Here is a 26,703-nt window from a genome sequence, read left to right on the forward strand (position 1 = left end):
AAATGGGAAAGAAAATAAGTGACAAACTAATATGACTAAAGAAAGTTGTAGAAGGTCTATGGAAAAGGAACCCTGAGAAAAGAGTTGTAGGCATTGTCAAGACTGACCAATATTGTAATGGATTTACTTAAGTGAATTTTGATATTAAAAGTAAGCTGCTGCACAACTTGAATTAGATTTTCTCTCTGTTAGGTAACAAAGTTTTCTTTTGATGTCTTTGACAAACTTCCTCAAATCAAATTCTAAATGAATATTTTTTGACCTTTAGTTAACTTTGGGATGCTTCAGAGGGCACCTGAAGCAACTCAAAGATAGAAATTAAACTTAATTAGGCTTACTTGGTATATTAAATTACATGGGAAACATTGTCAAATGAGTGATGCTATATCTTCTTAGGTTATATTGTATGGGTAAATGCTATTCACATATGTCGTAGAGATTATATGAAATTGCTAAAATTTGGATATATTCTGGTTTAATATCATTAGTTATAATTTTAATTATTATTTTACAATTGTTGTATGTCACAAAAATAACCTTAACCCTACAACTTTGCTTCCAGAACCACAGGAAGAAAATGACCACAGCTGCATTTTACTGACAGATTATCTTTTTACTCCTAGGAATAACTTTCAAGAAAATTCTATTGATAACCCTAAGCTATTTTAGTTTATAGATGGGTCCTACTTAAAATATGATTGGGGGCATTACCAAGATGGATATTCAACAACATCTACAATGGACATAACTGAAAGCTTTTTTTTTTTTTTTTTTTTACCTACCAAAAACAAAGTCAGCATGAGCTGAATTAATTGCTTTAACTTGAACTCATCAGCCAGCTGAAGATCAGATAGCAAATGGTTATGCCAACAGTCATTATGCCTTTGAAGTGGCTCATGACTTTGGAATGCTATGGAAACAATGAGAGGTTTAAACTCTTCAGGAAAGCTTATCAAAAAATGGAAAACAGGTTGCAGGGCTATTAAGTGGTATACAACTACCAAAACAGTTGGCAATTATTGAAATAGCAGGATATTCCAAATCTGACAGTATGGAAGCTAAAGGAGATCAGCTTATTGATGCTGCAGTCAAACAGGAAGCTTTAAATACCCATTCTGTCTAGCCTTGGAAATAGTTAGTGCTCTCTGTTAACCCTGCCAAGCCAGTGCAAGATTTCCATCTGCAGGCTCAAGAAACTGCCACTAAGGAAGAGAAACAAATAGGGCAACAAGAAGGGGGAGTTTTTGACCCTGTCACACAAATGTAATTTGGAAATAATAAAAACAAAACCCAAAAAACTATAGTGCTTGTTGGAGCTCAGGTGCCATTACTCCAGCATGTACATTCTTAAACTCATTGGACACCTGAGAAAATGGTTTTATGGGGAAAACAATATGTTTGCAAACTTTCTCCCATGATGGCTCATAAAGTATATGCTTGTTTTACTATCTGCCGTAAATATAATCCCAGAACATCACTTCATGGGTCACAAGGCCACTTTCTCTTCCTAAGGGACCCTTCAAGGCATGGCAATTGGACTTTGTCCAAATGTCACCATCTTAAGAATATAAATATATTTTGGTAATGATCTGTATGTTTTCACACTGAGTTGAAGCTTTTTCTTGAAGAAGAGCAAAGTCTATAACGTTAAATTGTTATTTGAAAGGATAATTCTTGCTTGGGAAATTCCTTCCAAGTTATACAGTTACCAAGGAAATTATTTTATTGGACAAATCATTAAATCTATTTGTGACATGGCTAATAATGCAGCATTTTCACTGCACTTATCACTGCACTTTCCATCTTCGGGATTGGCAGAAAGAGTTAATGGTAGTCTCAAAACTCAAATGGCAAAACCTTTGGAAGCATTTAATCTCTCACGGGCAAAAGCTCTTCTGCTAGTGGTCAAACTTAGCCCTGTACCTTTTGGTAAACATCAGCTGTCTCCTTTTGAAATAATAACAGGACACCCTATGCAATTAGATAAGGGAATATGTGAACCAATCTTACTCAAGGGAGATGTATTACATTATTGTCAGGGTCTTATTGAGACACATAAAAGAAGTAAAAAGTTGGCAGTTAATTCCTTTCACAGTGAACTTCCCAGAAACAAAGACCTTAAGGATCATGGATTACAATCTGGAGATTTTGTTTATTAGAAAATACATCAAATAAAAGATATTTTTGCAGCCACGTTGGAATGGACCTTAGGTATTATTAACTAATCCAAGCCCTGCCACATTAAAAGACATAGACTCATGGATTCACATCACTCATTTTAAAAAGGGTTTTTGCATTGGACTGGTCTATGGAGAGGACTGCTGAGCTCTAAGTTAAATCAGTGCTCAAACAGAGGAGAAACAACACCCACACCAGGAAGAGAAGATGACAGCAGTGGTAGATGGCTGGCCCAAGAACCAGAACCGGGACAGTAAGACCCATCCTAACAGTTCAAATGAACTGGTTAAAACATTGGTCTCCCTATGAAAATTGAAATTTTTTTTTTTTTTAATGAAAGTCATTGTTTTACTTTTTGCTATACTTTTGCCTCAATGCTCATTATGGAAAGAAAATTATCTAGTAAAGTTGTCACAAAGTCTAGCTACTGGGTGCAATCTAACCAATTGTTTGGATCTGTCATCAAATTCCTCAGTCAATAAAAACAACTGATATAAATCCCTTCATAGTTCCTGTTACAGACTTTTCAGATGTTTCTAAAATTACCGCTCAACTTGATTGACCTCTGTCTGGCCTACCCTTTCAGGTCCAAATTCTTCAACATATTAATGGATCCATCCCTTGTCTGACACTATCTTTGGTTCTTAGAGAGAGAGCACAAATAACCCCAAGGCCCCACTGGCCAATCCTTTACTTAATTAACAAACGTCTTATAGAGAAAAACAATGAGTAAATTATGCCAGTAACTTCCATACATTAAATACAATAAAGATGGCTTTTGGAAAGCTTGCAAGAAAAATGATTCATGGTTTAACACTGTGTTAACAAAACTTCCAATTAACGTGGCTATCAATGCGAGCACTCTGGGAGGAATCACTTGTGCCCCCCACTCCTGGTTTTGACTTAGTATTAGAATTAACTCAGCTTCTCAAGGATGTCTTAATAGCTGGCAAATAGAAAGTTTATGCTTATTGGGACATTATGTTACTCCATTGTCTACATATAAGGAAATAGATGGACCTCCTTTCTCTCTTTATTATATAGTCCATAAATCCATGTTAGGAGGATAGCAAGATACTTGGAATATTTGTTCCTAGTGCAAGAGTATATGTAAACAGAGATGTGATCAGAAATCTATCAGCGACCATCAGTAACATAGCTGAGCACTCTACAAAAATCATTTCAGAACAGACATCCCTAAACTCCTTAGCCCAAGAAGTATCAGATAACAGGGTTGCCTTAGATTTTCTACTGGCTAAACAAGGAAGTGTTTGTGCTACTGCTCACACTATTTGTTGCACTTATATCAATACCTCTGGAGAAGAGACACACTTAGAAAAAAATTCCCAAAAGATAAAATGGTTACAAGATGTAAGGGAAACTGACTCTTTAAGAGATATGTTCAATTGGCTCCTATCAGAAATACGCATTTTTTCCCACTCTGCACAGAGGCTTATCATTGTCATAGAAGGTATTACTATTCTTTTCCTAGTTGTCAATCTACTCATGACAAGTATCACTGCTTGCTTTAAATCTACTGCTAAAAGCACAAATACGTTTGTTCAACAATTTGACATAATTGATAATATGCGTAGCCTATACAATGTTTTCTTGTCAGCATATAACTCTGTGCTTGTTCACTATATCTGGTTAGTTTCCCCCCAACATGAATAACTTGGAAAATATATATATGAAAAAGCCTATCACTGAGGGACACAATGCACCCACTGCAGGCAGGTAGTACCACCCTGGCATCGAGGGACAAATATTTTGATCATCAAACCTTTATATGAAAAGTTTCAGTCAAAACATGGAAATAATGAAAGAAAATTTCACCTATTAAGGTATGGGGAAGTCATTTTGGCTTATACACGATTGACTTTATGCTAACTAGAAGAGGCTGTCTTGTGGCCTGTCAGAAATACATGGTATACCTGCTTTAACCATTAAAGGGTGCATGTCCAGAAGTAAAGAATGTCTATTGTGAAGACAGAGATATATGCCTCCATTCCTGGGATGCAAGTGCCAGTATTCCTTCAATGGTAAGACTCCCTTCCCAGGTGCCAATGCCATACTGACCCACTGTGTACATACTATTCTGGTTTTATTTTTTTCCCTAAACCTTGAAGGAATGTACCACTGTCATGCTTTTTTTGTTCTGGCAAGATTATAAAACTATGCTGAAAACCATGCTTCTCCAGAGAATTTCCTCACAGCTATCTAAGAGGCTGTCTTCCAGGTTATAGTCCTCAGTTTGGCTGAAATAAAATGTTTCTCTATTATTATTATAGATTGTTTATTGATTATTTCTGTCAACAGTAGGAAGGCTGAGAAAACAATATTATAGATATTGACAGGGTTCAGATGCCAAATGTTAAGTAGTTTTCCTTTTCCTAAGAGAAATGGGAAACTATTAAGAGTTTTCACTGAACAGGCAATAAAGTATAGTTTATATTTTTAAGATTTGTATTTAAAAATAAATTTTAAATTTTGACTGCAGTGTAGATTGGAAGTAGACAGGCAAACAGATTAAATGTCATTGCAATCATTCAGGTTAGGGGAAATTAACCTGGAATTGTGACAATTTGGGTAGAATGTAAATATAGAATCCAAAATTATCTAGGTGGTAAAGCTGACTGTAATTGGTAAGTGAATGAATGTTGGAAGAGATGAAGATGATTAGAATAGCTGTTGGTTCCATTCAATAAAGTAAAAACCACCATGAAATAAACTGATTTAATGAAGAAATGTGATGAAATTTATTTTAGACTGTTGAGTTTGACTTGCTTGCATGATAACCATTTGGAAGTAGCCCTAGCAAAAGAAAGATAAAGGAAAGAAAGAAGACAAGCCAAATTCAGGTGAATGTAGAAGAGTTTATGACCAGTGATCTTTAAGAGATCAAGAGGTGAGATATTATGACTAGATGAATTAGAGCACTATGATAGAAAATATGGTTTTAAAATTGGGATATAATTATTTATCATTTCAAATTCATCAGTCCCAAGGAATGGCAAAGGCAATCTTACCAGGATTATAAAAAAGGGTAACATAAGTGGAGGAGAGAAGTAAGGTTTTTCTTATAAACCTAGGTAGGCTAGATTGTAAATGGTGAGATAGAAATTTAAGTAAATAGCAGAATTCCTCTTCAAGCCATGATAAAATAACAAAGAATAGACTTAGCTTCTGATTTCAAACAAGAGGAAAACTAGGCAAAATGAAACTATTAACTCCAAAACATTGAGAATGTGACCTGATACTCCTTGGCAGAAAGGAAATAAATATTATAGCTCTACAGTCACCCCAACTTTCTGCCTGGAACAATTTTCAGAAGCAGAAGAATGTGAGCAGAGCCCTCACTTTACTGAGTTGGGAAGGAAGAGATCCTGTTCCAGAGAGTGAGAAAGTAGGAAATTATGGAAAAAAATTTGAATAAATGCTAGAACTTGCTCTGAATCCAGTCTGTCTGGTTCCAGGCAGAGCCTGTGCTCTAAATACTCTGCTCTGCTCTCTTTCTCTAGATTACACCATATAGACCAATCTATAATTTGTCAGTTATTTCACCACAGAAGGCCATACTTACTTCTTTCTGGTCTATTGCTCACCTCCCAAATCCAACCCCTCATTACATCCAAATGTTTACAAGTATGCACATCTTAAAACAAGCCCATTTGCCGTCAATAGGTGTAATTTCTTATTAAGTCCACACTTCAATGATTAACATCTCCAGAAACATCCAGCTCTATCTTGACATTAATTTACTAAAAAAGTATATGCAGGAGAAAGGAAACTTCTAAGGAAACTAATATATATCATAGACCCCACAGTTCCTGAACTCTCCTATTGGAGAGTTATTTGTGTACATCTTGGAAATGCTGCCAATTAATAAGTAATTTTAGAAGGTAAGAAAGGATGCCGAAACTTAATAATTATTGAGAAAAGTTTAAAACCAATTTAGGATTTTAATTTCATGAGTTTCACTATATATTTTATAAACTTAGGGTGTGAGATGTGGAGGAACAACATATATTCAATATTCAATGGTGTGAAGAGAATACAGTATGTTAATGCAGGAACTGTGAATAACTTATTTCTAACAATTTTTATTAAAGTAGACAGGACAGAGAATTTTCATTTCATAGATAATTTCCTCATATTTCACTGAACTTAAAACTGAATTAGAACGGTTCACAGTGCTCCAGACTCACCTTGAAGACTATTCAAAGCTTCACTTGTTATATAATGCAAGGACATGTTGATATGATTTGAGCAGAGCTAGTCATTCAAAGCCTTCCCTACTGTTCAGCTTGGCTAGTCTCCATTGATATTCATCACTGACATTGATGGGTGATGGACAAAAATGAACCACAGACAGAACTAAAGACAGCCTGCCAAAGGATGCTCCTAGAAACTGGACATTTATGTTAGAAATGTGCTGAGAATTTTGTTCGTTTTTATGACTACTGTTAGTTTTACCTTATAAGGGGAGCCAAGCACAAAGACAAAGTCTCCAGAATAGTGAGGCAGGGGTGGGTAAGGATAGAAAACTCTCATGATCAAGGGAAGGGAGGTCTTCCTCTCCAGTGAAATCCTCACTAAGGCCGAATGAAGTCACAGACAGGTGACAGATCCTATAAGGAGCTACGGGGAATCTGAGGAGTATATGCCTTGCTATATTCTTATTTATGTAATGTTCTCAGTAAATTTACATATCATTTTGTATAAAAAAATACACTTGTTATCTTTTGGGTATCACTTCATTGCCCCATTTTGAAAAATACTAATTGTTTCTATAAGACGGCTTAAGCATTTATGTTCTGCTACCGAAAATTGAATTTAATATGGTTTAGTTCATTTTTATGTCTTAAATGCACGTTTACAGAAAATGTATCACATAGAATATTTAGTCCAAATAAATTAAGAAATTCTATTCATGTTTCCTAGATGTGAATATTGTGTGGCAGAAAAAGGTCTGCAAACTGAATGGCTCTGGGAGATTATGAAATTTTAATGCTCTAAAATTAAGATTGGATGCATTTAACTCAGTTAAGTATTTTCATGAAATCACTTTTTAAAAATTAAGATGTTAGATTGTTATTAACATATAGAATAATCATTATTTTAACAAATGCTCTGTTAAATTGTGAAAACTGTGCTATTATATCAATTAAAATGCTTAAAAACCATGAAATATACTACATAATTAAAAATTTGTTTTAACTATTTTAAGAATGATAGAATGACTTTGTAAATTTTAAAGAGGAAATACAGCTGTATTTAAAGGCTTATTTAACAGCTTTTTGGTAAATTTAAAAAACCTGTCATATGAAAACTATCACATAATTATTAAAAGCATATAAATTGTACTTGGACTCATTTATGTGAATACCAGTGGCAAATTCAAGCAGTTTTGTTAATTTTAGCAAATGACTTTAAATAGTAACTGTATCCATCAATAACATAGTGATAATATTAACATATATTCAGAACATTGTCATAAAGATAAAATAAATCAAGTAAGATATTAACATGGAGTCTAAAATACTAATAACAATAATTATTAAGAAAGTAAAACTAAAACTAAAAACTCATTAAACAAATAACATAATTGTTAACATCATTTCTATAAAAATTGCTAACAATTTTTGTAGTTTACTGTATGCCAGTCATTGTTTTTGTGGTTTTCATATATTAATTCATTTTGTTACTATTGCCTTTACTTTTCTTCTCATCATTTTCTGAAATTTATGATATATTAGCAGTTTTAAAAATTACCATAAATCCAAGAAGGAAGTTCTTACAATTACAGAGAAATAGCAGAGTCAATAAATAATTTTCCTAATTTCGTGAAAACAGCATGTATACAACTATGACAAATTGTACCCTATTTTTAAAGATAATGTATCATATCATTCCAAAAATAAGTTAATAACATTCATCTTTGAGTCTGATAAATTCATTTTCCCAGTTATCTTTTCTTCAGTTTTACAACACTTTAAAAGATAAAATTTTTGAAAGATGCTGAATGTTTAGTCTCCAAAGCTATAAAATTTAGCTTCACTACCAAATTTTGTGAAATGTGCCATTTAGTCTTTTATTTTTATACACATATTTTCTCAGATGTTTTGCAATTTGTATCTTTTCTTGAAATCAACATCACTTTTTTCCATAATAAACATGTTTTTTATCATTTTAGAAAACTTGAAATAAAATCATAATAATGAAAATTAAAATTACCCAATATATCAATCCACAATCCAGGGTTAACACTGTCATTGTGGTGGCATTATTCCGTCAAGTCGTTTTTTTCTGTGTATCTTTACCTTTATATTTGTTTATGTATTATGTTTGCTCTGTTACATTAATTTGCTAATTAGAACTTTTTCACATAGAATATTTGCTAAAGATAAATTAAGAAATCCTGTCCATGTTTCTCAATATTGTATGGCAGAAAAAAAACTGCAAACTGAATGACACTGGGAGAAAGATTATAGCTTGTCTATCTTTATATTTAAATCATAATACTAATAAAATTAAGTTGATAATATCTAGCATGTAAAGGTGAAGAGCTCACTTTCTGAAGGCAAACTTCCTGGGTTTGAATCCTGAGTCTCACATTTACTAATGTATGACTTTGGACAAGTTACTCATAAGCCTCATTTCAAATGGGTAGAAGCATTTCAAACACTTGTCAGACTGATGTGAGAATAAGAGAAATGATGTATGTGAAAATGGTTCGCATGTTTCCTGGCATAGAATTAAGTGTTCTGTAAATGTTTTCTGTTATTTCTATTACTATCATTTATAATCTAAATAGAATCAGGCTTTTTATTTTATTTTTTCTCTTTGCATCACATGGAGGCAGAGTTCATGTAACAGTGACGCTTGGTCTAATTTATGTTAACCAACTCACACAATTCTTTTCTGACCAGACTAAGGGAGTACCTTACCTATTGTACTATGCTGCCTTCTACTGGGAAGCTTTACAATTCCTGCACCCCTCTTTCTAGAACTCTACAGAATAGCTCCAGATGTCCCTGTAAATTTTCGACAACCTTAGTCAATGTTACAGACTTGGGAGCCTCCTTGCCTGTTTTAGATCACCTTTCAGTCCATTCTGAGCATCTATTAATATGCCTATCTTCCTTCATTCCTAGTAGATCTTCAAACTCAATGATGTTTCAAGCAAACCAAGCTTGTTCTCTTCCCTGCACCTGAAAGAGGCTAAAATGTACTCCAAATATGGATATACAAAATGCCTTTCATCTCTTCACTATTGTCAGTGTATAAATGAATGTCCAATTTTTCATTAATGTAATAATTCTGACACAAACATGGTCACTAACAGTTTATTTCAAGACAGATTCCTCTGAGTGATATAAATGTAAAGCTCTTGCTATATACTGTAAAATTGAGTTCAAAAAACCTGTTGTGTACCATATACCTACACATCAGCAGTATATGTTTAAATCTCAGTGTTCCCTCAAAGACACGAAAAGAACTGCCTTTTTCGATATATGTCATTATGATGGGAAACATCACATATCGTTGTGTCTCATTTTAGCTTAATTTTTTCTCTTCACAGAAGTAAAGAATACATGCACGTATATTTAAAATAATGAGGGGACTTCCTTGGGGTGCAGTGGCTAAGAATCTGCCAGCCAATGTAGGGGACATGGCTTTGATCCCTGGCCTGGGAATATCCCACGTGCTGCGGAGCAACTAAGCCCACGCATCACAACTACTGAGCCCACATGCCATAACTATTGAAGCCCACATACCTAGAGCCCGTGCTCTACAACAAGAGAAGCCACCACACTGAGAAGCCAGAGCACATCAATGAAGAGTAGCCCTCGCTCATCACAACTAGAGAAAAGCCCATGTGCAGCAACAAAGATGCAACACAGCCAGTGAATAAATAAATAAATAAATAAATAAATAAATGAAATAAATGAAATAAACAGAATAAAAATAATAAAATAAAAAAATTTAAAAATCTAAAAATAAAAAATAAGAAATTAAAAATAAGGTAAAAAATAAAATAAAATTTAAAAAAATAATAAAATAAAAAATAAAAGCAAATAGTGATGAGAAAAATAATCACATATTTATCAGTCTGATCTTACTATTAAGAAATAATACCAGCATTTTGGTGTTTAACTTTCTGGACATTATTTACACATATGGTTTTGGTTGTTTTCCTTTTTAATAATATTGCTATGGTATTATAAACATTATTAAATAATATGAATTTTATTTCTACTTAACAATTTGATTCTTTCTGTGTGCCAATGCTCTTCAATTGGATTAGTTAACAAAAATATAGCATTTCATTCATTTCTATAACAAATTTTTATTTTCCTTGTTAAAGCATTTAGGGGGTTTTCAACTTACTGTTTAGACACCACCATGATGGCCATTCTTGAAGCAATTTTGTTTATGCTCAAATGTACTCTAAGAAAAAAAAAATTAAATAGAATTGAAAAATTTAATAGATATGCATATTTATAAAGAAATACAAATTGCTCTCACAAAAAAAAATAACTGCACCAATTTATCTCCCAACACAATCTGGGCAATCAGTTTTCATTTCTACTACAACAGCAGCATAATGACTCATTTTTATAGGTTATAGTTTTGGATTAAAAATATGGGTTTGATACTTGTTAGGTATTTTTCCATTTAATTAGTGAGGTAGATTTTTAAAAAAATTTAATAACAATCTAATCTCTTCAGTTTATTTTCTGTTGCTACAATTTGTTGGCTGTTCTTTTACTTTCGTTCATCCCACCCTCTGTTGGAGTAACCAAATTTTAATTGATTTGTTTATATTCTTTAGATGTTAAAAACATTAATCTTTCTTTTATTATGTTGTTACATGTATTCACTGTTTCTAATTTTCTATTTAATTGTTTTTGTACTTGACAGATAGTTTAAAAAAATTGAGGTAGCCAAATCTAGTTTTAAATATGTATATGCATGGATGGATAAAAATATTGCATATAATTATACATTTACATATATGCATATACACACTTATAATTATATACAATTTATAAAGATATATATTTAATTATATGCATATTTGAATTACTTTATGTAGCAATTTCATAAATATTCAACTGCCAATTAAATATTTGCTGCATATTTTTCTATTAAAAGTTTATTGAATTGATCCAGATTGATATCACTAGTGAAAATCATGTTGATACCATTCATTCCCAATATATTTTGATAAGGACACTTGACTGCTGGGGTATTCATTACAAAAGACCATACACTCAGTGTAACCATGAGAAAAGGTCAGAAAGACTCAGAGTAAGAGATATTCTCAAAATACTTGAGAAGTGCACTTTAAACCTATTGAGATCATGAAAAACAAAGGAAGACTATCACAGATCATAGGAGACCAAGGAGAAACGATAACTGAATAAAATGTGGTATCCTGAATAGAATCCTGGAAAGAAAAAATGTTAGTGGAAAAACTCCAGAAATATTGTCTGTAGTTTACTTAAGAATACTGTACCAATGTTAATTTCTTATTCTGAAAAATTTACCATGGTTATATAATATTAGAAAAATTGAGTGAAGGGTGTATGGGAACTCTTTTTACTATCTTTCCATATTTTCTGTAAATTAAAATTATTCTAAATTATATTTATTTATAGATTATGCTTATGTATGTATAAAATGATACACCTAAAACTTACTTTGTTTTATTTTAATGTAAAAATAATGCATGTTGGGACTTCCTAGGTGGTGCAGTGGTTAAGAATCTGCCTTCCAATGCAGGGGACATGGGTTTGATCACTGGACCAGGAAGATCCCTCATGCCGCATAGCAACTAATCCTGTGTGCCACAACTACTGAGCTTGGGCTTTAGAGCCTGTGAGTCACAACTATTTAGCCTGTGCACCACAACTACTGAAGCCTGCACACCTAGAGCCCGTGCTCTGCAACAAGAGAACCTGCCACAATGAGAAGCCTGTGCACTACAACAAAGAGTAGCCCCCGTTTGCTACAACCAAAGCCTGTGTGCAGCAATAAAGACCCAATGTGGCCAATAATTAATTAATTAATTAAAACAAAAAAATAATGCATGTCTTTTTCCTAAATGGTTAATATTCTCGATGGCAAATATATTTCTATTGACTTCTTAAAATTTTTATATACTTTTTATATTATTATCAATTTCAGCAAGGCTTTTTACCTGTCAGAATTACATCCGCCTATTTTCTTTCCATGTTTCCACTCTCCTCTCATATATTTCATTGCACATTTTATCTCTTTGAGTATTTTCTTGTTTTTATCTCTGATCGAAAGTATTTTTAGAAATAAGATCATGTACACATTGAACTTTCTTTTTGTCCTTAAGCTGCCATACTTTCTTCACTCAACTTTGATTTTGTGTGTTGTTTATTCATCTTTGTATTGCGAGTATAAAATCAAGGCTCAAGTTGAAACTTTCCTTTCCTGCATCATATATGAGGACAGGGAAATGCCTATTTTTCCTAAGTGACTTTTGAGGTCCTAATATTCAACTTTGCAGAGTACTGGTCTGCTTTTCTGAACTTGAACACTCTCTTCTCATGGGAAGTTTCCTTGACTAATACATTTAATTATACATTTGTGCTGTATCTTTGATCATGTTGACTTCTCCTTGTCCTAAAACTAATTCTGTGTTATTTCCTGTGCATAGACAGGCTAATTTCCATAAAAATGTAAATACAGTGAGAAAGACTCCTGTTACAGGAATTATGAATTCCAAGTTATGATGTTTAGAAAGAGATTCGTTTATGGGTAAGACACATAGGTATTGAGCAATGGGTGATTCAAAGAAATTTCCTCTCAAATTGATAGATATTTTTTCTATTTTCTAGTCAATGAAACAAATAGGTCTAGAATTTAGGGATTAAAAAATGCATATGAATCAAAATCTTCTTTAGTTTTTGGAAAATATATTTAAGTTCCATTAAAGTTGCTTTAGTACACAGAATATAAGCGGGAAAAAATGTAGTCCAAAAATGTATTTATAACCTTTCTCACTGATATTGGTTATATCAGATTTCTTCCTTTTTGCAATTACCAATTTCTAGATCTTGGCATATTATTCTCTCTCCTCTATAAATTAAAAGACAGTTACATTCTATCTTTTTGTTGTATCTTCATAAGCAATTAAAGCAGATTTTTCAGGAACTATAGTTGGCTGTTTAAACATCAAATTACATTTTGTATATTAATAGAATGTTTCCATTAAATCTTTGTTCTTCTCATCAGATGACATTAGCCACATTATATAGGAAGTCCCCTACATATGAACGAGTTCCATTCCAAGAGCACATTCTTAAGTCCAATTTGTTCCTAAGTTCAACTAAGTTAGCCTAAGTCCCCAACTAACACAATCGGCTATATAGTATTGTACTGTAATAGGTTTATAATACTTTTCACATAAATAATACATAAAAAACAAACAAAAAACAAATGAAAGATTTTTAATCTTATGGTATGTTACCTTGAAAAAAACAGTAATACAGTAGAAAAGATGGCATACAGGGGTTGACATTGAGTGAACAGGCAAAAAGAGTTACTGACTGGAGGAGGGAGAGGAGGTGAGAGATGGTAGAGTAGAAGGATCATCAGCAATAGGAGATGGAGGGCAAGCTGCAGTTTCATTCACACCTGATGTTGGTGGCACAAGTTCTGGTTCCCTGCTGGATTAAGATCTATCTACCATCTTGAAAAATTGATCCAGTGATGTCTGGGTAGTAGCTTTTTTTTTTTTTTCTTATCATAGATGACACGGTAGCACTGGACTGCATTCTGAATGACGGCTGCAACCTTGGTGTATCGTTTTATGTTCAGGCCCTGTGCCTCAAAAACTACCAGTGCCTCCTCAAATAAAGAAAATCCTCTTGCCAATTCCTGAATGGAGAATCTCTTCAGTTCTTCCATTACTTCTTCTTCCTCTTGTCTCTCTTCATCTTTTCTTGGTGCTTGCTGCTTCTTAGCAGTACCAGCTACATCACTGCTGCTTTTACGCTTGCTTCCAGACATCCTCGGCTTGAAATAAAGATACTGTACGCTGTACAGTACTGTACAGTAAAATACACAAAAGCACAACCACTTATAGAGGATGCACATACATGACAATGTACGCCAGACGTGACCTAATTTATGTGATTGGACATGAAAATCCATGTTCGCATCTTTAAAAGTTTGCAACTTGACAGTTCGTATGTAGGGAACTTTCTATATTCATAATGAAAGAAAAATCTTTCTGTATATAATATCATCATTTTTTAAAATCAAATGGAATTGACATGCAAAATAAAAACGTTATTCAGCAAAATTTAGCTAGCAAATAAAAAGTGTGGCCAAGAATTCCTGAAAACTTTAGAGAAACTGCACTATCCTAAACTTACAGAGTATTTTATTTTACTTAATTTTACTTTCCATATTATGTTTAGCATTTGATTTAAGTAATTTAAAGACTATAAAGAGTTAGTTGCCCAAGATAGCTGGCTTTTAAGGGTGATTAGAAAAAAATCCTTGAATTTAATAATAAAGCACCCTGCTATAATAAGGGAACAAACTGTTCTATAAACTATGATAATTTGATTAGTGAAAATTATACTTAACTTGGAGAAGTAAATGAGCTGTAAAGGGCAGAAGTAAAACCACAAGCCACTTCCCAATTAAAATGTAAACATGCATAGGAATCTGTGTTTGTTTTAAAAAATAGTTAATGGTTATAATTTGATTCTGTCTAGGATATTTTTTCTATATTTTTCCAACATTAATGATAGATATTTTCTTAAAAACTTTAAGATTACTATTGAGTTTCTCCTTAACAAGCACACATAAACACAACTAATATTGCATGAAATAAATCCTACAGTATCATATTGAAGATAAATTAAAATTAGAAATAGCTCAGCTACAATCTTCTAATTCAGACCAAGTCCACAGAACTTGACAGTTTCAGGTTAATTATTGCTAGAAAAATATTCCTACTAGATAACAAAGAATAAGTTTTACATTAACTCTTGCCTTTACTGTTGGGTTTTGCATAAAATCTAATTTATTTTATTGCAAATAGTTTCACTGTTTTTATGTATTTTGAATGCCAAAACCCTTTATATAATGATTATATGTTAAAGGGAAGAATGTTTTAATACATTCACTTTAACAGGGGTCATTGCTAAATATAATTAATGTATATACAGAGATTTCAGGCTTCAATGACACTCAGAGGAGATATGCTGGGAACACCTGTAAAGAAAAATACAGGTGTAAATCCTGTCATAAGATCTCATTAAATATACCTATTCACACCTCATAATGCTTTCACTAAGACAAGTATATTTCAATAGAAATATACTGCTCCACTTTTGGAAGAGGCCTCCTGTCTTACTTGTAATATATTATAAATTGAGACAATTTGATTTTCATCTTTCAAAACACAGCTGTTTTATACTGCCTATGTAGAATGGATGTGTGGTCTTTCACCCCGAATAATAACTCCCAAAGGGAATTATTTTCGTTTGTAATCCATTCATTAAATAACAGTATTAATGATAATAATATCTACATAGACAACAACTATTTTGTATAATTCTAGTAAATCTAAAATGCAAACAAAATGGAATATAAAATTAGTAATAGATTATTATAATAAGAAAAATACTATTACAACATGACTGGGACTAATAAAAGAACATAAAAGGATGAAGAATGGATCTATATGAATATTGCTACAGTAACAGATGAGTACCTACTTTTTTTAATCCGCTTCATCCATTGGTTTGTTGTCACAATTCACAGTCAATTTCCTCCTCATAAAAGTTCCCACTGGCCAGCTCTACACCTTGTTACTAAATTCTTGAATGTTCCATTTCCTCAGCAGCAAAAAACACTCAGGAATCCAGGCTTGAGTTAATCTTTATTTTTTCAGTTACTTTTGAATCAGTACCATAAGTCATCAGTACAAATTGCTAGCTTGCAATACTACTAAGATTTGCCTTGTTTGCTTCTCCTTTTTATTTTTCATTTTTAGAGGTTAAAGTGAACCAAATATCCTGCATTAATTTAAACTGAGGACAAAGGAAAAAATAAATTAGTTCATAATTTATTTTAAATGTCAGAGGATTTATATTGGTTTTGGGGAATGCTACATGATTTTTTGTAATTGTTCTATAATATCATATCATTTTTTCCCACACACCCAAGTTCTATATTATTGATTTTACCATTGACTGTCTTGGAATTCCATACACAACTGAAGTCCTTTGGGGAAGACACTCTTCCATACAAATAGATGATGAAAACGCTTTGTTTCCCATATTTGTTTCCACTTAGAAACAAAATAAGTAGACTGTTTTTTATTGTGGGAAGACATTCGGGAACCTTTTTGATGTGGGCCGAGCGATGGGATTCTTGAGCAGTGGAGGAGCTGAGGGTGCGGGGCGTGGAGACTAGTATCACCCTGTTTGGTCCTGAGGGATGGCTGGTTAGCCAAAGACGGGTAAGATTCCTCAGAGGAGGAACAACCTAAGACAGGCACAGCCGCAGAGGGGCCAACAGGGGTGGTGCATAGAACTTTCCTTATATCACCGTGTTTGGCCCTGGAGGATGACTGGTTAGCCAGAGACGGGTAAGATTCCTCAAGGGAGGAACAACCTAAGACAGGCACAGTCGTAGAGGGGCCAACACGGGTGGGGCACAGACCCCCAATATCTGAGAGAGGTCTCCTGCCCCCAGGGCTGTTTTGCTCTCCACCCCCAGCTCAAATCCACACCTGCTCAACTCAGACCCAGGAAGTAAACAAAGATAATTGCCTCAATCATGTGAGGCCTTTGACTGTTTATGAGTGTAACCTGAGAATGTTAGCCCACGAACTCAATAAAAGCAGCCTGGGATGAGTCAGCGGGGCTCTTGATCCGAGAGGTCTTGAGCCCCCCGGTCCCACTTTTCTCTTCAGTCTGTGTCTGTGTCTTCTTCAAGCTTGCGGCACCCGTCACTCGCCTCGAGTCGCCGAGCTGGTCTCGGCATTTTATTGCACTTTGAAAATTCAAGTCTATGTTTGCCAGACTAGCTTAGTTCTTTTTTTATATAAACTTATTTATTTTTATTTATTTATTGGCTGCATTGGGTCTTTGTTGCTGTGCATGGGCCTTCTCTAATTGTGGAGAGTGAGGGCTACTCTTCATTGTGGTACACAAGCTTCTCTTCTTGCAGGCTCTAGACATGTGGGCTTCAGTAATTCTGGCACATGGGCTCAGTACTTGTGGCTCATGGGCTCTAGAGCGCAGGCTCAGTAGTTGTGGCACATGGACTTAGTTGCTCCGCGGCATGTGGGATTTTCCCAGACCAAGGCTTGAGCCTGTGTTCCCTGCATTGACAGGCAGATTCTTAACCACTGCACCACCAGGGAAGCCCCAGAATAGCTTAGTTCTTAAAGTACATTTTATCTTAAGACAATTGGTGAAAGGAGCCAAGTTTTATCTTCCACCATTGTTACTGACCCTCCTGAGTCAGTCCCCAACAAGGGTCCTCCTGTTCGGTGTCCTTTGAGCCAGTAGAATGAGCCTGAGTTCTGTTCAGTTTAGAAGCAAAGAAAAGCTTTATTTTTGATCAAAGAATGGAGGAATGTGAGCTTGTGCTCTAGGGCACAAACTATCCCAAAGAGTCTGTGGTTGGGGCTACTTTATGGGATTTTTGTCACTGGAGAGGGGGATGGAGTTGTTGCAGTTGTTTTCTATTGGGCCGTGTATGTCCAGGTTTTAGATGGACTCTCAGGGGACAGACTTCTACAGCTCATCCTATTGGTCCCTGGGCCTACGCTTTGAATTTATTTTGAGGAGATCAACTTGCTCTGTCCAGGAAGGTCTGTCCTCAGCCATTAACATTATTATCTTTTGCCCTTTGTCTAAGGGGACACCAGTCTCCAATTTGTTTCCCATTAGGTGGATAGTAACTTCCAACTTATGTAAGATCTCTCTTCCTAGTAGGGGAATAGGGCATTCAGGGACATACAGGAAAGAATGGGTGAGTGTGTTCATCCAATTTACATTCAAATGGCTCTATGAATGCCAATCCTTGGGCCTTACCTGATAACTGCATAATTTTACAACTCTTGTGACTGAGTTTGCCAGATCTGGTATTCAGAGCCAGTAAGTGGCATCGGTGTCGACTAAGAATTTGATAGGTTTCTCCCTATTTCCAACATCAGCCAGGGTTCCTTGGGGGTCAGTTGGAGTGCCAGCTAAGGAGCCTCTTGGCCTTGTAATTCTTTATCTATTTGAACCATCTGCCTTTGAGGCTAGTGGCTGGGATATGCCACTTCTGTCCCCTTCCGGGGACGGTGAGGACATTTCCCTTCCAGTGTCCCTCTTATTTACATATGGTGTGCTATTGGGTCCTAGTTTCCCTGGCTGGGGCCTGGGGGTCACTCAATGAAGTCAGGAGTCTCTGAGGGCGGTCAGTCCAGATTCTCCTGCTGACTGGCTGACATTGCAGGGCTTGCCTCAGGGTCTTTTTATCCTCTGACTTTTCTTGGTTATTAAACACCCAGCAGACAATCTCAACCAGGGGAGAGATAGGGGTATCTAATTCTATTTCCAGTTTCTGGAGTTTATGACTAATGTCAGGGGCACTTTGAAATGAAATATAACTTCAGGATTGCATTCCCTCCCAGCAACTCACGGTCAGTGGAGGTATAGATTCAGAGGTATTCCTTGTGGTGCTCTAGCCATATGTGTGTGTGGGGGGGGGATTCTCTTGGCTCCTGATTGATTTCCTATATTTTATTCCAACTGACATGTTTCTTTCCTGCTGCCCGGATTCCTTTCGGATCATATTTTTATAATGGGTCAGACTGTCTTCCACTCCACTCTCCAGTGTCTTGGTGGTCCCATTTGGACTTGTTATCTGGGACCCCTTAATTCCTCAGTCTGAAAATTGCATGAAATAACATATTTCTGCTTTCTTTGCTTCCTCTTGGGCTTTTGAAAAGACCATGGCCTTTCCTTCCCCTGTTAGGAGTACATTAAGGAGGCTCTGAATGTCAGCCCAGGTGGGGTCATAGGCCTGAAAAATTCCCTGAATCAGATTTGGGAACCCCTCTGGATCTTCTCTCAACCACTCACTGTGGCTTTTGCAGTTACACAGATCAGAAGTGGTAAATGGAATGCATAACTGGACGAGCCCTCCTTCTCCATCCAGGACCTGCCTCAAAAGCAGTACTTTTTCTGGTGGGTTGTTGGATCCTGGCTGATGATGAGCCTCACTTTGTGTACTTGCCATACTGGGTTCTGGGGGAAGGGGCTGGTTTGGAGGGCGGCCGTCATGCCTGTGGCCCACATGGGGACAGATGAAGGAAAGGTGTAAGGAGGGAGCAGTAGGAGGAAGGTTAGAGAGGAGATGAAGAAGGTCTTCAGGGAGAGGGTCTAGGACTGGCATTACCTCAGTGGCGGAACACCCATATCCCTTTTGAAGGTCTTTGCTCTGATATAAGGCCATAAAAAACTGGATGTAGGGAATTTCATCCCATTTCTTTTGTCTCTGGCATAGCAAGTCCAATTGTAAAAGGGTATCATAGTTTAGAGACCCACTAATGGGCCAACTATCTCCATCTCCCAGCTGGTATTGGAGCCAGGCTGTATTATATAGGAAGATGAAGTTTTGGGGGATCAGGGGGTGATATCTGAAAATCTCCCTGCTATGCAGGATGCACCCTAATTGGTTATCCTTCTGTATGGTGGACATTTGGTTCCCCATTCTTTAGAGGTTCTGTTTTAGATTTGTTTCCAATCACCAAGGGGGGTAGAGTCATTTGTTGGCATGCAATTCCACAAGATTTGACCCAAATAAGATTTCTGGTTCTGGAAATTTTGAACCAACACCAAATTGTTAATGGATTCCTCAAAAGTTCAAAAATGGGCCAAATGGCATGGACTCTGATTTGACTGGGGTTCCCTCTTGAATGTGTAATAGCCCATTAGTCCCTCCTCAGTCAGAACGCCCCACAGGACATTAATGAGGACTACCTCTGGGCCAGAGCAGCTTAGCCACCTTAGTTCCTGACCTACTTGGTCCCTTGGGGATGACACTGCTGTCTGAGGCAAGGGTCCTCTCTTTCCCCCTTTCAGCCAAAAAGGAGGTTTTTTCAGACTTCCAGCCAGGTAAGAGCCAAAATTATGAGGGATTCCCACGGAGTACTCACCAGATTGCTGGAGGAGCTGGTAATCTGTGCTGATCCTGGAGGACAGCCTGTGGAACCTGGGTTGATGAAGAATCACCCAAGGTTTGCCTTGCAAGCAAAATGGAAGGAGAGGCAGGGCAGTGGTGTTTCCTGTTCTGGCCAGCAGCTCACAGTCTTGAGAGTGTCTCGCAGGGCCCCCAGCCCACTTCAAGAACTCAAAGGAGCATCCTTATCCATTTTGTCAGGTGGTCCTCACTACCTGCATCTTTCCGGGTCTCACCTCCTGGCTCATGGGGCTGCCCAGTTCCTTTACCAAAGCCGAAGTGATGAGGGAGAATCTACTGTTGACCCAGTGAGGAGGGCAAAAAGTCCCAGCGTGGCCGTTACTGCCTTGTACAGGGGTCGGGCGGGCAGCACTGCTGCCAAGACAGTGGGTCAGACTGCAGCGGCTTCCTCTTGTTCACACGTCCCCCACCGTTCCCGGGCGTCAGGCACTGAGGGAAGGACAGCCAAGGGCAGCAGGCAGACGTGCTTGAGTTTCAGTTTCCAACCCCCAATGCCAGCATGGTATGACCCCCTGGAGGGGACTGAGTCCAGATGAGCCTGTGGGCTACACTGTGTGCGCACCACACCTGGGTATCGGCTTGCTGGGCAGAGTTGCTCTGAATTGCCTGAACGCAGCAGCCATGGTACCCTGTCTTTCAGAGCATCCTCAGAGACCAGGGCCACTCATCCTCACATGAAATCTCCCCAAAGCCTCTGCCATTCTCTCCCTGGAGCTAGGATGAGCTAAAATTTGTTACCAACCCATGGAAGTCAGGCCACAAAAAGTGTGCTCCTGGTGTCGCTCAAGCCAATAAAACAAAATCGAATTCAATTCTGGAGAGGTGCCTGCTCACAGGCTAGAGCCTGTACTTTCCCAGACAGCTCCAGGGCAGGGCGGCTGTGTGGAGGTCTCCTCCTCCAGGCGGGAAGGGGGCTGAGTTCTCGCGAGGCCTGCGAAGCTGTGAGGCTCGGGCACCAAACCACACGGCCCGCCGCCGCCATCTTGGATTGAGACTCCTGTGATTCTGCGCCAGGTCCGCCCGCTGAGGTGTCCCACGTATCCGTTTCGCACAAGAAACTCTGGTCTGAGGTGCCAGGTGCAAGGCCTCTGTACGCGGCCCCCTCTGAGCAAGTGAGACTAGAGCACAAAGGAAAAGAAAAAAAGGTTAGAGTTTATTACCTGGATCCTATATTTGTTTCCTAGGAATTGTTAATACACTTTGCTGTTGACACCAGCACAATTTTTTTTTTTTTTTAATGTACATAGAGCAACAGGACTATACTTAAGAGATAGCTAATGTTTTCTCTGCATAAACTATTTTCTTTGAGGAATTTCTCTACCTTAAGGCAGATAAAGTATTCCTGTGAACTGCAGTAAATAGCAATTTTCATAAAGAGAGGAATGGAGGATAGAAAACTACTTTGGCTACCTCGAGTCTGGATCGCAAATAATGCAACCAAAAATCACTTAGTGAACTTTCTCACTGAAGAACATTGATTAAAAGAACATTAATAAAATGAGTCAAAGCAGTTATTAAATACAGTTTTTAAGTCATTAATTTTCAGTAAAGATGCTTTCAACGTTCCTAAAGCTAATGTATATTTCCTGGGGACTGCAGTAGACTGAACGATGGATTCCCAAAGATGCCATGTCCAGATCCCTGGAATCTCTGAATATATTAACTTATATGATAAATGGGACTTTGCAGGAGTGAAGGATTTTGAGATGGGGGGATTATTCTGGATTATCCTGGTGGAACTGATGTAATCAGAACAGCCTTATAAGAGACCAACTGAAGTTAAGAAGGGGAAAGAAAAGAAAAAAGAACCGGGGAGGTGGCAACAGAACGGGGTTAGCGTGGTGCAGGGTGAGCCAAGGAATGTAGGCACCTTCTGAAAGCTGGAAGCGACAAGGAAATGGATTATTCCCTAAGACTCCAGAAAGAATCCAGCTCCTCCCAACATCCTGATTTTTGCATCATGATCTCCAGAATTGTAAGAGAATAAATCTGTGTTATTTTAAGCCACTAAGTTTGTGGTTTGTTATAGCAGCAATAGGAGACTAATACAAGGACAGATTGTATCTGACTTGCTCTCCATGGTTTTCTCAGCAGCAAGAACATTACTTTGAATACAGTAGGGAGTCTACATATATTTGTTGAATGAATTTGTGAATGAATAGTTCTAATAACAAATTATTGAATTAATTAAATGGTCATTGTAAGGTATGGGGTAGAGACTACTATATATATAGGCAAATTTCCGTCTTAACTAAACCTCTGACAGCAGGAGACAGGCTATGAAAGCTTTAATCTTATTCTACAACTATATTTGAACCCACAAAATTCAATGTTTCCAATAAGATAAATACTTGTTTCTCACTCCTAAATATCAAGAGGAAAGAAAGTAATCCAAATATGCATCTCTGTTCTACAAGGTTATCCTGTGTTCAGAATCCTTTCTTTCATATTCTGACATAACCTTGTGAGAGAATGGACTTATCCGAAGTCAGGTAATTGAATTATGATTTTCATATCTGGGAATTGATACAGACTGTGCTCTGAGAACTGGGCTAGGGCTATTGAAAAGAACATAAATGCATGGTCTCTCCATGTGGCCTGAACTTCCTTACAACATAGTGGCTAGATTCCAAAGTTGAACATCCAGAAACAGAAGCCAAATGCAAGCAATTTCTTTTTTTATGAACTGGACTCAGAATTCATGTTCCATCACTTTTACCATACTCCATTTGTCAGGATAATTACAAGTCTCCAATGAATTTGACAAGGTGAAAACACAGAATCCAGCAAACATTGGGAATGACTAATTGTAAGAACAACATAAGGAATGGACATATATAGAACATAAGGGGTGTGCCATGTATAAGAGACACAATTTAACAGCTTCAACATAAGGGGGAGAAGAGAATTTGAAAAGCAAGAAGCTTTTTTCCCCCAAAGATGTGATGTGACGTGAAGGTTGCATGCATCATTTATGTGCATATCCCTTTGACTAAAATCTAGTAAAATATCTACTCCTAGGTGACACATGCTTGCTAAAACCCTAATGGAGGGGTAGTTATTACTGATAGGAGAAAAGGAGAAGAGTGTGAGTCACGATCTGACATGGGAGTATCTATGCATATCTTTTTTCCTAAATGCACCACCTCCTTACAAGGAAAACAACTGATGGTCCTATTCATTACATCCAGATCAGATACTAGGGTATTTGGGAGCAGTCTTCATTATAAGATAAATTATCTGCCTATTATTCACACCAAATATATAACTTACTTGGAGTTAGAATATTAAAATTATAATAAAATTTCCCATTTGGAGAAAGGCAGAATGACCAGAAAGTCATCCGTCAGAGCAATACTATTTTGCTAGAAAAGAACTGCAGAGACTTTCTGCCCTATCACTGGAGTGAGTTTCTTGCTTAGAACTCAATTCTGCTTATTAGAAAAAATTTCTTGTGCTCTGTCCTTTGTGGCCTCTGGCTTTCCCTTTTGAAAAAAAATGTGTTCTTGTTGTATATCCTCCCTAGCCACATCTGCGTGGATATTAAAGAGATTGCTTTTCTCAGGAACACAGCAGCATTTATAGCCTGCTTCTGCTCCCACTGATTTGGGAGCTAGAGAATTTTTGAAGGCTAAATATGTGATTTTCTTGGTAAAACAATTCCTTAAAAAAAACTCGGTGAGCTTCTGGCACAATTGCTTCCAGCTATTTCCATGTGTTTGAAACCACTACAAGTCTCTTTTCTGGAAATAATTATTAAACCTGCTCTTATGGAATGGTTCTCTTATACAGCCAATGAGTGTCATGTGCTATCATTTTAATGATGGCTCTGTTGAAAACATAAAACCATGTAAAACAATAGGCTTGTTTGGAAAGCAATGCCCTTAATCTGATCATTGGCACAGATCATCTATAGATTCCTTTGTTGTGCTGAGAATTCTTAGTGGGCACTGTTAGAAAGCCTCTGAGCAGCAGGGTTATCTCCTGCTGTTGGGATGATAAAACAGTTGGCTTTTCCAGACCTATCAGATCCCTCATTTGTGAACTCCTTCTATTCCCTTCAATCTCTGCTTGAAAATTGTCCAGTTCTTGCTTGAGCTCATTAATTCTTGAAATAAGCTAGCTAAATGCAGCAATAAACAGCTAACACATGGCAACATTCTGTCTCTTTCCAATAGCTTCTCTTAGAACTGCAGGCTCCTTAGGCAAGTGGTGTGCTCTTCCAGTTACCAGAGGTGACATTTTAAATAAATGCACTACCCTTACCCTGACTGCAATATCAAGTTCACATTATTTTCAGGTTTTTGTGGCAAGCAACAAGCTTTGCAATACACAATTCTTTATTGGCTAAAGTAAAGGGTAAGTTGCTAAAGAACTAAATTTCACCATTTCTGTGTCTAAATACACACGTGTATTTCTCCATTTGCATTATGGGTCCAGGAATTCTATGTTCTATGAAATAGTCCAGCACCCAACAAATTGGCTTTGTTATCCACACCACACAGCTATAAAACTTGTTCTGGTCATTACCATTTCCATTTGGGAGCAAGGTAAAGAAAGAGTGAGTTATGGGCAGTCATATTTAAGAAGATGTATTTGATGTTGTTGTGTCCCATTAGTAAGAATTTAGGCACACATAACCACAAGGGAGATTAAGAAATTCAATCTCAAGCTTGATGGCCATGAACTTAAGCTGTGAACATAACTAATTTGGAAGAGAGCCAGTAGGCTGCTACTGGTGTGAATGCAACATATCATATTTAATCTTTGCCACTGAACTGTATCACATTATCTATCTGAGAACATTTAATGGGAAGTTCTTGAAAAGGGCACTAAATAATCATCATTTCTCCTATTACTTGGAATACAGCAAGAGTGGATTTTTCCAACATTACAAGACCTCAAATTACTAAAAACTCAATTTAGATTACAGACTATAGACAGAGCTTTTGTTACCAGAGCTGTATATCTTTTCATCTCTTTTTGCAAACTACTACCAAACAATATTATAAACCTTTTATACACTTTTACTGAAGGAACTGAGGAACATCTGAAACACACCACTATTCTTCTATATTAAAATTACTTTCCCTAAAGCTATAGGTTTTTGCCAAATGGCCTATTGATCAAATGTTTTTGCAGTGACAGAAAATGCTCAGTATCTTTCTAGCCTGTAGTATCTCCCATACTGCTGGGAGTAGCCAGATGATATGACTCTGTGCAATGAAGACTAAGTAGAAAGCTCCTAGTTTTGCTTTTCTGATAACAACTTGACTCACAAAACTATTTTGTCCCATTTATAGCTTTTCCACCTGCACTAACGTCTTGATACATGGATATATATCAGTCTCATGGCAATAACTAGGCAGGGTGGATGAAGATGAAACTCAGCCTGCTGAGAATAGGAGAAAGGGAAGATGGAAAGGAACAGCACCCATGGCATGATCATTGAGAATCCCTCTGGACTTTCCTTGTTATGTAAGGTAAATTGCTTTAGTTTAACTGCTGTTACTTGATTTTTAGTAGATCACATTCCTTCCTAACACAATGTGGCTGTAGTGTGTTCTGTGTAAACCTCCTCAAACTGGTGAATATTAGAGTATGCTGGTCTGCTACCTGTGATTTTTACCTAAATTAACCATAAGTCCTGGTGTTTGTGTTTGTTTAGTTCCTTCTACCCAAATGTGGGCTGGCCCCAAGGCTTGTGTTAGCCAGTAGAATGTGATGGAAATGGTATTGTGTCAGTTCCTGGCCTGGCACCTTCTGTGTTTGTGGTTTTTGGAAATCAGAACCATCATGTAAGAGATCCTCCAATCCTGATGGAAGATCCCCCAGGAACAATCAATTAGGGCACTCATGTGGAAAGGGGGACAGTCTGAGATGACATGGAAGGAGAAAAACTAATTCCTGGTAACTGGCAAGAAAAATGCAGACACACAAGTGACCACTGGCAAGACAAGAAGAATAAATGCCCAGATGGGCCCAACCAGTATTGCACAGTTGTGAAAAATTGTAAAATGGATGTTAAGTCACCAAATTTTGAATGGTGAATTTCATTATAAGAGATAATCACAATAGAAATTGATACACTAGAGGGAGACACTTCTGTAACAGAAACCTAAAATTAAGTGCATTGATTTTGAAACTGGGTAGTAGGCAAAGATCTGAAGGGCCTCATGGAAACTGCTAATAAATTCTGAAAGGACAGTGAGAAAATTTATATCGCAGACTTTAATTAAGTAGACATGAGTTAAGTGC

This window comes from Hippopotamus amphibius, chromosome 15 (genome assembly GCF_030028045.1).
Source record: "Hippopotamus amphibius kiboko isolate mHipAmp2 chromosome 15, mHipAmp2.hap2, whole genome shotgun sequence".
Classification (NCBI taxonomy): domain Eukaryota; kingdom Metazoa; phylum Chordata; class Mammalia; order Artiodactyla; family Hippopotamidae; genus Hippopotamus; species Hippopotamus amphibius.